Here is a 16,912-nt window from a genome sequence, read left to right on the forward strand (position 1 = left end):
TCATGATTTTGAAAACTTCTATCAAGTCTCCTCTCAGCCTTTTCGTCTCCAAGGAAAACAGTCCCAACTTCTCCAGTCTTTCCTCATAACTGAAGTGCCTCATCCCTGGAACCATTCTTGTAAACCTCCTCTGTACTCTCTCCAATGCACTCACATCCTTCCTATAGTGTGGCGCCCAGAACTATACACAATATTCCAGCTGAGGTCTAACCAGTGTCTTATATAAGTTCATCATAACCTCCCTGTTCTTATACTCTCTGCCCCTATTAGTGAAGCTTAGAATACTGTATGCTTTAGGAACAGCTCTACCTGTCCTGTCATCTTTAATGACTTATGTACTTTTACACCCAGGTCTCTCTGCTCCTGCACACCCTTTAGAATAGTATTCTTTATTTTAAGCTGTCTCTCCATGTTCTTCCTACCAAAATGCATCACCTCACACTTCTCCGCATTGAACTTCATCTGCCACCTATCTGCCCACTCCACCAATGTGTCAAAATCCTTTTGAAGTTCCACACTGCCCCCTCACAGTTTACAATTCTTCAAGTTTTGTGTCATCTGCAAACTTTGAAATTGTCCCCTGCACACCAAGATCTAGATCATTAATATATATCAGGAAAAGCAAGGGTCCCAATACCGACCCCTGGGGAACTCCACTACAAACCTTCCCCCAGCCTGAAAAATACCCATTGACCATTACTCTCTGCTTCCTATCCCTCAGCCAATTTTGTATCCACGTTGCTACTATCCCTTTTATTCCATGACCTATAACTTTCCTCATAAGTTCTGTGTTTTAGCGTGGTGTTCCTTGCTGGGAATACCATTCCTTGTTTTGGAGTGATGTCCTGTGTTTTTGGGTGGTGTTCCTTACTGGGAATACCATTCCTTGTTTTGGAGTGATGTCCTGTGTTTTTGGGTGGTGTTCCTTGCTGGGAATACCATTCCTTGTTTTGGAGTGATGTCCTGTGTTTTTGGGAGGTGTTCCTTGCTGGGAATACCATTCCTTGTTTTGGAGTGATGTCCTGTGTTTTTGGGTGGTGTTCCTTGCTGGGAATACCATTCTTTGTTTTGGAGTGATGTCCTGTGTTTTTGGGTGGTGTTCCTTGCTGGGAATACCATTCCTTGTTTTGGAATGATGTCCTGTGTTTTTGGGTGGTGTTCCTTGCTGGGAATACCATTCCTTGTTTTGGAGTGAAGTCCTGTGTTTTTGGGTGGTGTTCCTTACTGGGAATACCATTCCTTGTTTTGGAGTGATGTCCTGTGTTTTTGGGTGGTGTTCCTTGCTGGGAATACCATTCCTTGTTTTGGAGTGATGTCCTGTGTTTTTGGGTGGTGTTCCTTGCTGGGAATACCATTCCTTGTTTTGGAGTGATGTCCTGTGTTTTTGGGTGGTGTTCCTTGCTGGGAATACCATTCCTTGTTTAGGAGTGATGTCCTGTGTTTTTGGGCGGTGTTCCTTGCTGGGAATACCATTCCTTGTTTTGGAGTGATGTCCTGTGTTTTTGGGTGGTGTTCCTTGCTGGGAATACCATTCCTTGTTTTGGAGTGAAGTCCTGTGTTTTTGGGTGGTGTTCCTTGCTGGGAATACCATTCCTTGTTTTGGAATGATGTCCTGTGTTTTTGGGTGGTGTTCCTTGCTGGGAATACCATTCCTTGTTTAGGAGTGATGTCCTGTGTTTTTGGGTGGTGTTCCTTGCTGGGAATACCATTCCTTGTTTTGGAGTGATGTCCTGTGTTTTTGGGCGGTGTTCCTTGCTGGGAATACCATTCCTTGTTTTGGAGTGATGTCCTGTGTTTTTGGGCGGTGTTCCTTGCTGGGAATACCATTCCTTGTTTTGGAGTGACGTCCTGTGTTTTTGGGTGGTGTTCCTTGCTGGGAATACCATTTCTTGTTTTGGAGTGATGTCCTGTGTTTTTGGGAGGTGTTCCTTGCTGGGAATACCATTCCTTGTTTTGGAGTGACGTCCTGTGTTTTTGGGAGGTGTTCCTTGCTGGGAATACCATTCCTTGTTTTCGAGTGATGTCCTGTGTTTTTGGGAGGTGTTCCTTGCTGGGAATTCTGGTGCACAGTCCAGGACTCCAAAGTTTGCAAAGGTCACAAGTCAAATTTCTGCTTAAGCAATCTCAGCGATTGAGCTCAGAGGCATGATACATCTCAGAACGCTAATCGGGCTAGTGACATGGTTGACAATGACTGGGAAGTCACTGACTTCTCAAACCAAAAATAGGAAAAGCTAAAAATAATGCAGCAGTCGGTCAAAATTGTAAACACAAACAGGAACATGCTTTGGTTAACCTTTCATTGCCAGTGAAAACTGAAAGCTAAGTAAGCAAGAGAAAGATAGAGAGCAGGGTAAGGAGTCGATATCCCAATCAGAGAGGAGGAGATAAGGGTATGAGTGACCTGTTAACGGCTCACTAAAAATCAAATACAGGGTAATTGTTAAATGATAAAAATAATTACTTTTCTGGCCGTGGGATCCTTATGTATTGGACAATCATGAGAGTGCTGCCTGTGGCTTTCTGTTAAGCATTGATGCTGACTGAGATTCCCTCATCGTGGGGAACAGGAACAACCCTACAAATAGGTGGTTTTCTGATTGAGGAGGAACCCGGACCCTTGCTGCAGGGAATCGGTTGTCCCTCAAAAAAAAGAGGGTGGAGGTGGGGAGATGATAGAATCATGTGGGACGTGTGACAGAAATGGCAGAGTCACCTTTTGCTCAGCTGGATGTCTGAATCCTATTGTCATGTTCAAAGTTCTCCAGACTAAACTATTGAGAAATCCACACAGATAGAATCTCTGTTTCCCAGTATGGAGTTCATAACTCTCACCCCATAGGGAAAGACCACACCCACACCACCCCCACACCCCCGCACGCGCGCACACACACACACACACACACACATAGATACACACACACACACACAACGCCAAACCCTGTCTTAGTCCAGGGAGCTAAGTGCAAATTGCTAAAAGCCAACGCTTGGTGATTTCTGAGAGAAATTCTAATTGTTGTTAGACAAAGAAGCTGCTGTTGCCGGAGGACATCCTGGTGAGAGATAGAGGTGTTCAGAGTAAGATGACGACAATTGGGTCCTCAGAATCCGAAAATGTCAAAGCAATGGGAAGCAGCACAAAAAAAACAAGGAAAGTAGCAGGGGGGGGGTTGCAGAAACCAGCGCTTGTACATTTCTGCAGGGTTCTTCAGATCTCCTGTTCTAATTTCAGCAGGTGATTGTTTGCACATTTCCCTGGGGTTTATGTGCAAATTACAACAGAAGGTTGGGGAACTTGCATGGAAGTTTTATCCCACGATAAAGGATAACTACTTTAATGGGACTGAAGCAGCTCACAGAATTGTTACAATGCAGAAGGAGGCCATTCAGCCCAGCATGTCTGAATTGGCTTTCTGAATGAGCATTTAATCTAGTGCCATCCTGCTGCCTTCTCCCCGTAACCCTGCACATTGTTTCCTTTCAGATAATCATCTCATTCTCTCTGGACTACCTCAACTGACCCTGCCTCCACCACACACTCAGGCAGTGTATTCCAAACCCTAACCATTCCCTGTGTGAAAAAGGTTTTTCTCATATTGTTTTTGCTTGTTTTGCCAATTACTTTAAATCTGTGCCATCTCGTTTTCAATTCTTTCATGAGTGGGAACAGTTTTCTCCCTATCTGTTCAGACCCCTCGTGATTTTGAATATCAGCCTTCTTTTCTCCAAGGAAAACAGTTCCAACTTCTCGAATCTTGCTTCATAACTGAAGTGTTTTATCCCTGGAATCATTCTCCTAAACCTCCTCTGCACTCTGTTCAATCACATCCTTCTGAAAATACAGAGCCCAGAACTGTACACAGTACTCCAACTGAGGTCTGACTAGTTTCTTATACAAGTTCAGCATAATCTCTTTGCTCTTGTACCCTATACGTCCACTGTATGCTTTATTAACTGCTCTTTAAACCAGTTCTGCCACCTTTAAAGTCTTATACACATATACACCCAGATCCCCCTGCTCCTACACACTCTTTAGAGTTGTATCTTTTATTTTGTACTTTCACTCAAAATGTATCACCCCACATTTCTCTATTGAACTTCATCTGCCACCTGTCCACCCACTCCACCAATGTGTTTATGTTCTTCTGGAGTTCTACACTGTCCTCCTCACAGTTTACAATGCTTCCCAGTTTTGTATCATCTGCTAATTTTGAAATTGTTCCCTGTACACCAAGCTCTAGGTCATTATTATATATCAGGAAAAGCAAGTGTGCCAATACTGACTTCTGGGGAACTCCATTACAAATCTTCCTCCAGCCCAAAAAGCATCCATTAACTATTACTCTTCATTTCCTGTCATCCAGTCAAATTTGCATCCATGTTGCTACTGCCCCTTTTATTCCTTGAACTATAACTGTTCTCACAAGTCTGTTGTGTGGCACTGTATCAAATACCTTTCGGAAGTCCACGTACACCACATTAACAGCAATACCCTCATCAATCGTCTCTGTTATCTCTTGGAAAAACTCCAGCAAGCTAGTTAAGCACGATCTTCCCTTAAGAAATCCATGCGGGCTCTCCTTAATTAACCTGCATTTGCCCCTGTGACTATTAATTCTGTCCTGAATTATAGTTTTTAGAAGTTTTCCCACCACCGAAGTTAAACTGACTGGCCTGCAGCTGCTGGGCTTATCCTCACACCCTTTTTTGACAAAGGTGTAACATTTACAATTCTCCAGTCCTCTGGCACCTCCCCTGAGTCTAGGGAAGACTGAAAGATTATGGCCAGTGCCCCTGCAATTTCCACTCTCACTTCCTTCATTATCCTTGGATGCATCTCACCTGGTCAGGGGCCTTTTCCAATTTAAGTACAGGCAGCCTATCCAATACCTCCTCCTTATCGATTTTAAACACGTCTAGTGACTGAATTACCTTCTTTTTCACCATGAACTGGGCAGCGTCTTCTTCCTTGGTAAAGACAGAGGCAAAGTATTCATTTAATATTTCAGCTCTACCCTCTGCCTCCATGTGTAAATCCTCTTTTTGGTCCCTAATTGGCCCTACTGCTCCTTTTACTATTGATATGCTGATAGATGACTTTGGCATTTCCTTTTATATTAGCTGCCAGTCTCTCTTAAACTCCCTCATTGCTTCTCTTATAGAAAAGCAAAATACTGCAGATGTTGGAAATCTGAAATAAAAACAGAAAATACTGGAAAAACTCAGCAGGTCTGTTAACATCTGTGGAGCGGGGAACAGAGTTAACTTTTCGTGTTAGCTTGACTCATCTTCAGAGCTCTGATGCTGCCAGACCTGCTGAGCTTTTCCAGCATTTTCTGTTTTTATTTGTTTGATTCTCTTATTTGCTTTTTCACCCCCCTGCCCCTAAACCTTCTATATTCAGCCTGGTTCTCAATTGTATTTTCTACCTGACACCTGTCATAAACACACCTTTTCTTCTTTATCTCAGTTTCGACCTCCTTTGTCATCCAAGGAGCTCTGGGTTTGTTTGCCTACTCTTCCCTTTTGAGGGAATATACCTTTGACTCTGCCCAAACTCTCTTTTCTTTGAAGGTAGCCCATTGTTCAGCTATGTCAACCTTTGGCTCCGATTTATTCGGCTCAGATCCATTCTTACCCCATTGAAGTTGGCTTTCCCCCAGTTAATTATTCTTATTCTGGACTGTTCTTTGTTCTTTTCTACAATCATTCTAAACCTTATGATACAATGATCACTGTCTCCTAATTGTTCTCCTACTGACACTTGATCTACTTGGCCCACCTCATTCCCAAGAACCAGGTCTATCAGCGCCTCCTTTCTTGTTGGACTGGACACATACTGCTGTAGAAAATTCTCCTGAACACACTCTAGGAACTCTTGCCCCTGTCTGCCCTTTACACTATCACTGTCCCGGTCTATATTTAGACAAGACCCCCCATTATAACTAGTCTGTAATTTTTGCACCTCTCTGTAATTTCCTTGCAAATTTGTCCCTCTACATCCTTCCCACTAGTTGGTGGCCCATTGCCACACTGAGCAATGCAATTGGACCTTTTTCATTCCTTAGCTCGAGCCAAATTGTTCCGGTCCTTGACTCCTCTGGGACATCCTCTTTGCCCAGCACTGCAATGCTCTCCTTAATCAATACTGCCACCCTCCCCCTTTCCTAAAACTCCTAACTACCTTGTATCCAGGAAGATTTAACACCCAGCCCTGCCCTTCTTTGAGCCAGGTCTCTGTTATAACATTATATTTCCACATGGCAATCTGCGTCTGTAACTCTCCAGTCTTATTTACCACACTCCGTGTATTCACATACATGCACAGTAACCCTGATTTAAACTTAATTACTTTCTCCCTCACTCTAACCCCACCTAATAACTGACTATTCTCAATTCCAGTGCTATCTATCTCTCCCAGTTTTTTGTGCACCCTGGTATTACTCACTAATATTCTCTCCTGGTTCCCATACCCCTGCGAGTTAGTTTAAACTCTCCCCAACAGCGCTAGAAAAAATGTTCTGCAAGGAACTCAGGCTCTGTTCAGGTGCAACCCGTCCGGCATGTACATGTCCCATCTCCACCATAGCCAGTCCCAATGTCTCAGGAATCTAAAGCCCTTCCTCCTGCACCATCTTTCCAGCCTCGCATTCACCTGTCTTACCTTCCTATTTCTGTACTCACTTGCACGTGGCACTGGGGATAATCTGGAGATTACTACTTTTGAGGTCCTGCTTGCTAATTTCTACCCAGCTCCCTAAATTCTGACTGCAGGACCACATCCCTCTTTCCATCTATGTCATTGGTACCGATTTAGACCATGACTGTTGGCTATTCCTCCTCCCTCCACAGGGTGCTCTGCAGCCGCTCAGTGACACCTTTGACTCTGGCACCAGGGAGGCAACAAACCATCCTGGATTCATGTCTGCGGCTGCAGAAACATCTATCTGTCCCCCTAACTATTGAATCACCTATCACTATTGCTCTTCTAGACTTTCTTATACCCTCTGTGCAGCTGAGCTACCTGTGGTGCCATGGACTTGGCTCTGACTACATTCCCCAATGAACCATCACTCTCATCATTATTCACAACTGAATACTGGTTGGAGTGTAGGTTGCACTCAGGGGACTCCTGTACTATCTGCCTGTTCCTTTTTGACTGCCTGGTGGTCACCCACTCCCTCTGTCCCTGCATCCTCTTAAGCTATGGGGTGACTACATCTATAAACATGCTATCCGCATAGCTCCCAGCCTCGTGGATGCATCACAGTGATGCCAACTGTTGCTCAAGTTCTGAAACCCAGAGCTCAAGCTGCTGCAACTGATGACACTTGCTGCACAAATGGTTGTCCAGAACACAGGAAGCATCCTGGAGTTCCCACATTGCACAGGATGTGTAATCTCAAGTTTGGAGTAGCCCTGCCATTCTTTTATTTATTAGTTAACCTTGTTACTGATAAAAAAAAACACTTTACCAATACTAAGACAGCTTACTAGTACTGATAAATCCTACTTATACTTAACACATTACTAGTTGTAATAAACCTTACTTAAAAGTAAAAGATAAAAGATAATACTCACCGGCTACTCACTTGTTTCTTATTATTAGTACTTAATATTTTTATCATTTTTAATCTTCTAATTGTTGACACTCAGTCCTGAAGCAGCAAAACTCACCAGCCAACCAATTGTGGGTTTCCTGCGATGTCATACCTCGATTTCTGTTTCCCAACTCAACTCTGACTCTCTTCAGTGGCGGCGATTGTCTCCCGCTCTCAAACCTCTCGCCGCTGGCCCCTCCGCCCTCGAAACTCTCGCCACTGGCGCCCCCCCGCTCTCGGAGAGATTGTGTACAATGTCTATACATTTGATTTTTTTAAATGTTTTTTTGTCCACAGGCTCCTCAGAACCCAACCCAAGATCCCATTCTGTATTCTGCTCTCTCTGTAGTTTTTAGGTTGTAAACCAAAAGATTGTAACCTCCACACGATGCAAAATCTCACAATAAACAAAACATTGGTACTTTTGGCTGTTTCAGGAGCAAATCAGCCAAAAAATTAAAACATTCCCAAATAGATGACAACAAGGTTTTAAAGCATAATCTTCTAATCCATAATCTTCATGAAAGAAAGGAGGAAAGAGCTTAAGTTTATTTTCGCTGTCAGTACCATAAATCACTGCTGATCAAAACTGGGAAGTTTGTTTTTATTCTTTCACAGAATGTGGGCATCACTGGCTAGGCCGATGTTTATTCTCCATCCCTAGCTGACCTTGAGAAGGTGGTGGGTGAGCTGCCTTCTTGAACCGCTGCAGTCCCTGAGGTGTAGGTACACCCACAGTGCTGTTAGGGAGGGGGTTCCAGGATTTTGATCCAGCGACAGTGAAGGAATGGCGATATATTTCCAAGTCAGGATGGTGAGTGGCTTGGAGGGGAACTTCCAGGTCCCCATGTGCCTGCTGTCCTTATTCCTCTAGTTCCTTCCAGTTTGTGAGTTTGAAAGGTCTTTTCAAAGGAACATTGGCGAGTTTCTGCAGTGTATCTTGTATACATTCTACTTCCACTGTGCACCAATGGGGGGAGAGAATGAATGTTCAAGATGGTGGATGGGGTGCCACTCAAGTGGGCTGCTTTGTCCTGTATGGGGTTGAGCTTGAGTGTTGTTGGAGCTGCACTGATTCAAGCAAGTGGAGAGTATTTCATCACATTCCTGATTTGTACCTGGGTGGACATGCTTTGGGGGGTCAGGAGGTGAGTTACTCACCACAGAATTCCCAGCCTCTGACCTGCTCTTGTAGCCACAGTATTTATATGACTAGCCCAGTTGTTCCTAGTCAACAGTAACCCCCAGGATGTTGATGGTGGGGAATTTAGTGACGGTAATGCTGTTAATTGTCAAGGAAAGATGTTAGATTCTCTCTTGTTGGAGATGGTCTTTGCCTGGCACTTGTGTGGTGTGAATGTTACTTGCCACTTATGAGCCCAAGCCTGGAAATTGTCCAGGTTTTGCTGCATGCGGGCATGGGCTGCTTCAGGATCCAAGGAAGAGTAAATGGAATTGAGCACTATGCAATCATCAGCAACCATCTCCACTTCTAATCTTATGATGGAGGGAAGGTCATTGGCATTCGGAGGGATCTGGGTATCTTTGTACATGAATCACATTAAGTTAACATGTAAGTACACCAAGCAATTAGGAAAGTAAATGGTATGTTAGCCTTTATTATAGAGGGGTTTGAGTATAAGAGTAGAGAAATCTTATTGCAATTGCATAGGGTCTTGGTGAGACTTGGAGTGGAATTTTACAGCCCCTCCCACTGGCTGGAATTTCCAGTCCCGCCAAAGTCAACGGTGCCACATTTTACCGTCCTGCCCCCACCGCGACAGGGCAGTATAATTCCGCCCTTTGAGTACTGTGTATAGTTTTGGTCTCCTTACCTAAGGAAGGATACAGGGAGTGCAACAAAAATACAGTAGACTGATTCCAAGGTTGAGGGGATTGTCATATGAGGTGAGATTGAGTCGACTGGGCCTATATTTTGTAGCGTTTCCTGATATTAACATTTTTGTTTGAGATTTATTTAATTGACTGGATTGCAATGCCCCAGCTACCATGGTGGGAATGAACTCATGGGCTCCAGATCACAAGTCCAGTGACATAACCATCATGCCACCATAACTATGCTCATATCTGCAAGAGATTCACTGCATAGTAAACAGATCTCAGCCAGGAGACAGAGTAAACACACGTACATTAACCAATCTTCAGAAATGATTCACAGAGCCTGAGAAATGGAACTAAAGCAAAGAAGCTTTCCAAACTGGTAGGACCCCCATTGAAGTCACCAACTTGGCTATCTAAACAAATATTTTGAAAATTCAAGAAAAAATAAGAAAACTACATAATTTTGAAACGATTCTCTTGAAACAGTCTTCATAGATTCTTTTGCAGGTTGTAATGATATACTATTTTGGGATTATTTGAAGTGACATACATGAATTGGTTCCTTAATATTTTGATTTCACATTAAGTAAATCTGAATGAGGAGATCAAGAACATTCTGATGAATTGGGAGAACAGACTTCAGGATGTTAATGAACACTTACCCATTTCAAACACACAGTGTCAGTGTCAAGCACTCCCAGGTCAGCAAGCTAGTTGCAGATAAAAGATCTCCCAACTCTGCCATAGCCTATGCAGAATTCTTCAACAGTACCACTGTGATATATTTCACACCAGAACTTTGCAACTAATTGAAACAAAATAAGAGGCAGATTGTGTTGTGGGTCAATGTCCATTAAGTGATGAGTTCAGAATGTACATACTCATTACACACGGAAGCCTTACATTCAAGAGAAGGTTTCCATCTATCATTCTGTGCTAGAATTGAACTCAGGTCCTGAAAGCGGGAATTGTAATAACCCACTGCATTACCCAAATTACATTATCAGAGATGTTTAGCAGGAATTAGATCCATCACAAGGTGCATAGAAGAGACCACCGTGAAGTGCGAATTTATTAAGCCCCAATTCTTACACTACACTGAACTAACAGTGAGCGCACAGTCTATTCAATGCCATTAGGATGTCATCCTGCACCGGGTGAATTACCCAGCAGCTACTACAAACCTCCATCGCTGCCATCGCACAACTCAAACCAAAATTGCAGGACATCTTCATAAGAATTTAATTAATTTTTTTCAAATTAAAGCACACGCCGTCAGCTGCAAAGTGTGCGGCAGCTTTGAAAAAGAAGCACAAATTTATCAAGCTGCACAATCTGAACACATGTATTAACTGCCCTTTGGTGGTTGACTGGGTGCAATAGAGATTCGTCCTTGCACAGATAAATTAAATTTCTGAAGGGAAGAGGTTAGAAGCAGAAGGGTAATTAGCCAGGTTATCCACACAAGGGATCTTTGGATTCAATATTATTTTCTCAAAAAATCTTTAGGAAATCGTTCTAACTTGAAAATAAAAGTCACCTTAGTGCTCTCAATCAATAACCACCACGAATATATGCAAATGTTAAAACAAACTTCTTGGAAGTCAGCACAATATGGCACTGCTTATTCTACATCATTTAACAGATGTTAATGCTGGATGTGGGTGAACAGTAAAAAGTGACTTACAAGAAATTGATTCCACTGTGGAATGTCTTTTGAAACTCATTCTCAGACATCTGAGCCTTGAATTGGAGCTGTTCTCTTTAACTCACTTTCTTGTATTTAAGATGTGCTTTTTTTTTTCATTTTGCTGCCTCACAATGCACTTGAAGCAGCTCAAGGTTTATTTCTTTAATTTGGTAATCGGTAGCATTGGAAACATGAGCACAGTATAGAAATACCAGTGATTCTACACCAGATTGTGATATTTGAATGCCGTATCTAGTGTCATATGACAGGTAATTTAGTATAGTAATGTATTTTTCAGTACATTCCTGCATATCATACACTATGAAAATTGGATAGGGAATAACAGCCTGTTAATAATGCATGCAGTATATGCTGTACAGAGAGTCCAGACACCGTAATTAGGCACTGCGATATCCTGAGTGGGTCAAAGATTACATATTGGTGCTGTCTACATACAAGATCTACTAATCTGTGTCTGAAAAGTCTAACTCAATCCCAACCATAAGTTATCACAAGCAATGTTTTTCCTCCTGGATGTCTTATTTCAGAATTTGCACACAAATTAAAACTATCAACTTACAGAATTAGCAATCAAAAGTTCAAAACCGGGGTGGGGGGGAAATATGCTGATCCTTTAATTTGAAGTCTGTTTTGGTTTTAGTAAAATAAAAAAAAGTTATGTTGAAAATAATCTCTTCCTTTTATCTTGATTCATTATAAAATCTGTTAAAATAAGTTGTTTTCTGAATGAAGTGATGCAGTTTAGAAATTGATGCCTTTGGGTCTGAATATAATACAGCGTGTCCGTCTTTCAATATTCCGTCAAGGAGGAGGAATATTAAAGAGTGTTTGAATTTCTGCATGTTGTACAATCTCAGTTTAATAGTGCCTGTCATTTGACTATATAAAATAACACCCAAAATCCCATCTGTTCAATGAGCGATGTCTGTAACTGCAGGGAGTTCAATTCCATCCCTCATCCAGAATTACAGCCGGGTCTAGCATTCACAAAATGAAGTCAATAACTTGGTAATTTGGCATTGTGATCAGATCCAGTCAGCTGCTACCTGAAGGCACTGGGTGCACCTTTTCAATCCTCCTAGGCCTTAAAATGGAATCAAGAATTGTACCTTTATGATCCCCATTATGGTTTTTATTTCTCTGTTTCTCTGCAATTCCAGGAAGCGCAGTGGCCATCTGAAAGAGCTGGGAAGTGACTGCAGATTGCCTGGTTCCCAGGCACTTGCAGCAAAGCTGGACATAGCTGTTATATTGAAAGGCTTGGCACATCCTGCTATGGTTACATGGTTTTTAGCCATTCATTGTTAGCACACACCTGGCTCATACATTTTATGTTTCCTTTTTGTGGTTTCTGCAACGATGCCTTGTCTTTTGTTCAGGCTGTCAGACAATCCTATCTATTCCACAGAGTTGCAGCAAACCTCTGCTCAGGCATTACACTTCACACATTTGGAATTCTCCACCATGCCTCCTGTTTACCTTCTTTTCCTTTACAGGGAGCCGGGAATGGTACCTATTCTCTTATACAAGCTCTGAGACTAATTCTGCAGATGACGTGGGTTTACTTGTGAAATGAAGCCAGTGTTCTTAACCGAACAGCATATGACTGTACTCCCTGTAGCTGCTTTTCACTCCATACAATAAATGGCAGCGACAGCAAATAACTGAACTGTGAATATTTTAAAGTGTAATTAATGCTCCATATCAGGAATGATGCATCAACATCATATTCTTTAATTTTATTCCATCTCTGACATGCAGTAAAAACTATGGTATTCAGCAGTGCCCAGGCAATTGTCAAATGAATAATGAAAGATCGCACACTAACAGAACTCAGTGAACTGTAATGATTTCACTCTTGCAAAGGTAAGGCATAAAAGAGCCTCTTCATAGATTGAGTCCTAATTAGACAAGAAACAAGAGACACACCTTGAAACCTGTATTAGCATATTTATGCATACAGACAACAGTAATTTGATCCTTCATTTGAACATCACTTTCAACAATCGCATAACTTCAGCAGAGTTGAAAGGATATTATCAGAGAATTATCCTGGTTTTCTGTAAGTATTTTTATCTTCCAAATACAATTGTGCATATCTTTAGTATTTGGTTATTTAGCCAACTATAAAAATTGTCTACAAATAATCAAAATTGCCCAAGAGTGCCTGACAAAACAGTTTCAATCATAAAAATCAAAAAGGTAAAGAAAACATTGGGGCTGACAAGGAATTGACTTGATTTTTAACCCTTACATTTCTGCTAAAGAGTGGGTGTTCAATCAACTTTAAACTCAGTTCTCATCCCTTGACCTCCAAGGCAGTGGATACTTCAAACTTTTGAACCAAAATATGATTGGCATTCCAACAATCGTCTAAATCTGTCAGAGGCTGTCACAAAGCAAAAAGTTCCATCTGCTCTCTCTCATTTCAGGTACCATGCCCTAAGAGGGCATTGGCGACCATGGACTTCCACGTGTTGTCCATGATGCTTGACAAGGTACTGCAGTGGTTTGCCTGCAGGTTTGGGCTGACCAGGAGACTATCCCACTATTACTTCCTGCCTTAGGTGTATTGGGAGGATTTGCAGGTTGATAATCAACCAGTTTGGCCACGTTAATGGCCACATCAAGTCCCAAAGTGGGACTCAGGTTTCTGCCTCAGAAGTAGGGACAAGCAATGACAGTCATGAAGGGTTGTTCAAAACAATCACTGTGTTCAAATGTGTTCAGCTGAATTAAATATACGTACTACTTAGCACCTTGATCCAACTTAGTATCTTCTGCGACTTTAATTTGAGAAACTGTCTCTACCCAATAACTTGAAAATACTTCCATCTTAAGAATTTCAGTAGATTTTAGATACTTGGCCAGTTTTAACCTAATGAGTACAGGAAAAGTCAGCTGACTCTCATTAGTTATCACCTTTTTTGGCATCCATCCATCTTGGAAACGATGGACTGCACCCAGGGTGTATGTCACTTCTGTATTGAACATCACCTGTTGTGGTTGTACTTCAATGTTGGCAAAGTCATTAAAACCGTATTTCTATCAAAGATTTAAACTATGTGACGTAAACAGGACTGTGATCAGGTAATGCTGCAATGTGAGAATACTTATGTAAAATTCCTATAGGATTAATGAGTTAATGCAGTGTCTCTTATGTTGCTGAGCCACACACTCTTGGGAGGTCCAAGGATTGATCCCTCTCCTGGGATAAGTTAGCTAAGCCCAGCTGGAGCAATAGAACAGACGCCACAATTAACCTCAACACATCCAGGGTAGGGAGGAGAAAAGTTACCCTGGATTTGATGGTCCTGATAGATATCCATGGACTTCAATGGAAAATGAACACGAGAAGCAGTCAGGAGAGAATACCATAGGATTGGGATTTGCTATGATGCTTCACCCCACTGAGGGGTCAGCTACAATCCACGGATCAGGAAAAGATAAAAGAAAATGCCTACATGCTGATCCCCTAGTTTATCCTGAGCTCAATGCAACTAGATTTAAAGGAGAATGGCAAGAAGCAAACTATCTTCACTAACGAGACTGTCATCCATTTAAAACACTAAAACACAAACCAGAGAGTAATTACAGAGTTTGAGTGCAAAAGCATTCACCTCAACTTAATGCTTCACATTGTCTAGCTACAAGCATGAATTTGCAAATAAATTCCTGCATCCTCACAGTGCCCAATGTACAGCAGAGAATTACAAACTTGTCATCAGAGCACAACTGCGTAGTGGCAGGAGACACAGTCCAGTCCCATTTCAATGACTTACAGATGGCATCAGTTGATTCATTGCTCTACTTACATCCCTTGCCATTCAAAATGGCAAATTAATATGAATGACATGAAAATCTCTCAAAAAAATAAATGCAGGCAGAGAAAATTGTTCAGGATTACCTGAAACACTTCTGCTCTTTGCATTTTCAAATTAAGCAGATTATTCATACTGGCAGCAAAGACCAATGAGATGAATTCAACCTCGCAAGCATCAGAGTTAAAAAGCAAAAAGTGAACTATTTACCTTGTCGAGTGCTTGCTGAAGAACTACTAGCATTTACCCGAGAGCTGCAGGACTGAATGGAATCAGTAACTAAGACAGATCAATACGTGGTTGTATGGGAAATCAGCTGTGAGACGACTTCCTGTACTGTGAAAGCTCCACACCACAGCAATGCAGTTTCCAGAGCAGGAGGAGGAGGCTTTTTTTTTCATTCTCCCTCTATTAAAATTGCCTGTGTCACATGGTTTGCTCCTTTACACAGCTCAGTGCCTGTTGTATTCCAACTGGAATGTCTCATTTTAAAACAGATCTGTGTGCCAGAATCCTAAAAATAAACACACAGTAATTAAATCTCAACTTGCTGAGGCTGTCTTTATTTGAAAAATTGCACGGTAATGAGGTTACAAGGCTGAACCAAGTCAATTTGTGACTGTTCATTTCAGAGGAAACTCCTTATAGCAATGAAGTGTTAAATAAGACTTTCATGATCAAAGATCCTATCTTCCACAGGCTGGACAATAGTAAATTCACGGGATCTTTTTACAAACTGTTTCTGAATCTCAAAGAGAAATGTTCTGTAATTCTGACTAGCTGACTCAAAAAAAAAAGCAAATTCGTTAAATCATCTGTCAGAAGCTGACAGTGCTACACAATAAGGTGCAATAATTCACCTTGAAGCACAGCAGAGATAAGCCACAATGCTTGTTTCTTTCAGTCTTGCCGTAACCTTCCCAGATATCAGTTTGCCAAATCTTACATTTTAAGGTTTAATGTGTTTGTTCATTCATTGCTATAAATGGAAACAAACACCCATCCTGTCCTTTGGTATCCGGTTCTGTATTAACACTCAGCTAATGTGGGACAACTTTAAAACTATTGAGATGACAGTCGCACTGATTTACACTGAATAGTTTAAGCTCTCTGTGAGTGACACTGAAATTTTTGCATTATCGTAATGAGGTCCCCAAAACAACTGAAACTCTGCCCAGAATACCAGATGGATCATGATCACGTTAGTCCTGCTGATGCCGCAACTACACCAGTGGCAATAACACCTGGAAGCTTACTCCAAATCTCTGTAATCTCCTTCAGCCCTACATCCCTTTGAGATCTCTGTGCAATTCCAGACTCCTGCACATTCCCAATTTTAATTGCTGCACTCTTGGTGGCCGTGCCTTCAATAGCCGAGGCTGTGAGCTCTGGAATTCCCTCTCTAAACCTCTTCATGTCTCAGCCTCTCTCTCCTGCTATCGGATGCTCCTTAAAACCTACTCCTTTGGCCCCTGTCCTAATACCTCCTTAGGTAGCTTGGTGCCAAATATTGTTTGACAGTGCCATTGTGAAGAGCCCTTTAACATTTTACGATGCAAAAGGAGCTATATAAGGAGCAAGTTGTTATTTTTGTTGTTGTTCACTCATCTCACCCTCCAAACTTTAGGTCAATACATAACCCACTGTCATAATGATGTCATTCTATAGCACGAAGGATAATTTGATTGAAAACAGCATTTTAAGCCAGTTTAACCACAGGGCTGCTAGCTACTTCTGGGTTTCTGTGCTGACTTCAGCTCCAAATTATGATGCTCAAATAAATTCTGCTTACAATGTCAAAGGTATTAAGATAATAGATTTATCATTGTCAGATGATCCCAGAATGATTAAAATCCTCAAAAGTACATTTTAAATAAAAAGAACCCCTTCCATTCTGAATGTCCTGAATTAACAGCGCAAATAGATATAAACTAAGT

General features: G+C 41.8%; 1 protein-coding gene across 1 annotated transcript in view; it reads right to left on the reverse strand.

Moving 5' to 3' along the window:
* Positions 1-15,336, reverse strand: part of LOC144690357 (rap1 GTPase-activating protein 1-like) — a 573,401-nt gene extending 558,065 nt beyond the window's left edge. The window contains exon 1 of the mRNA XM_078557766.1: positions 15,186-15,336. The gene's annotated coding sequence lies outside the window, so the exon portion shown is untranslated. The remainder of the gene's footprint in view (positions 1-15,185) is intronic.
* Between the last annotated feature and the right edge of the window lie 1,576 nt (positions 15,337-16,912).

Source organism: Cetorhinus maximus, chromosome 15 (genome assembly GCF_964194155.1).
Source record: "Cetorhinus maximus chromosome 15, sCetMax3.hap1.1, whole genome shotgun sequence".
NCBI lineage: Eukaryota > Metazoa > Chordata > Chondrichthyes > Lamniformes > Cetorhinidae > Cetorhinus > Cetorhinus maximus.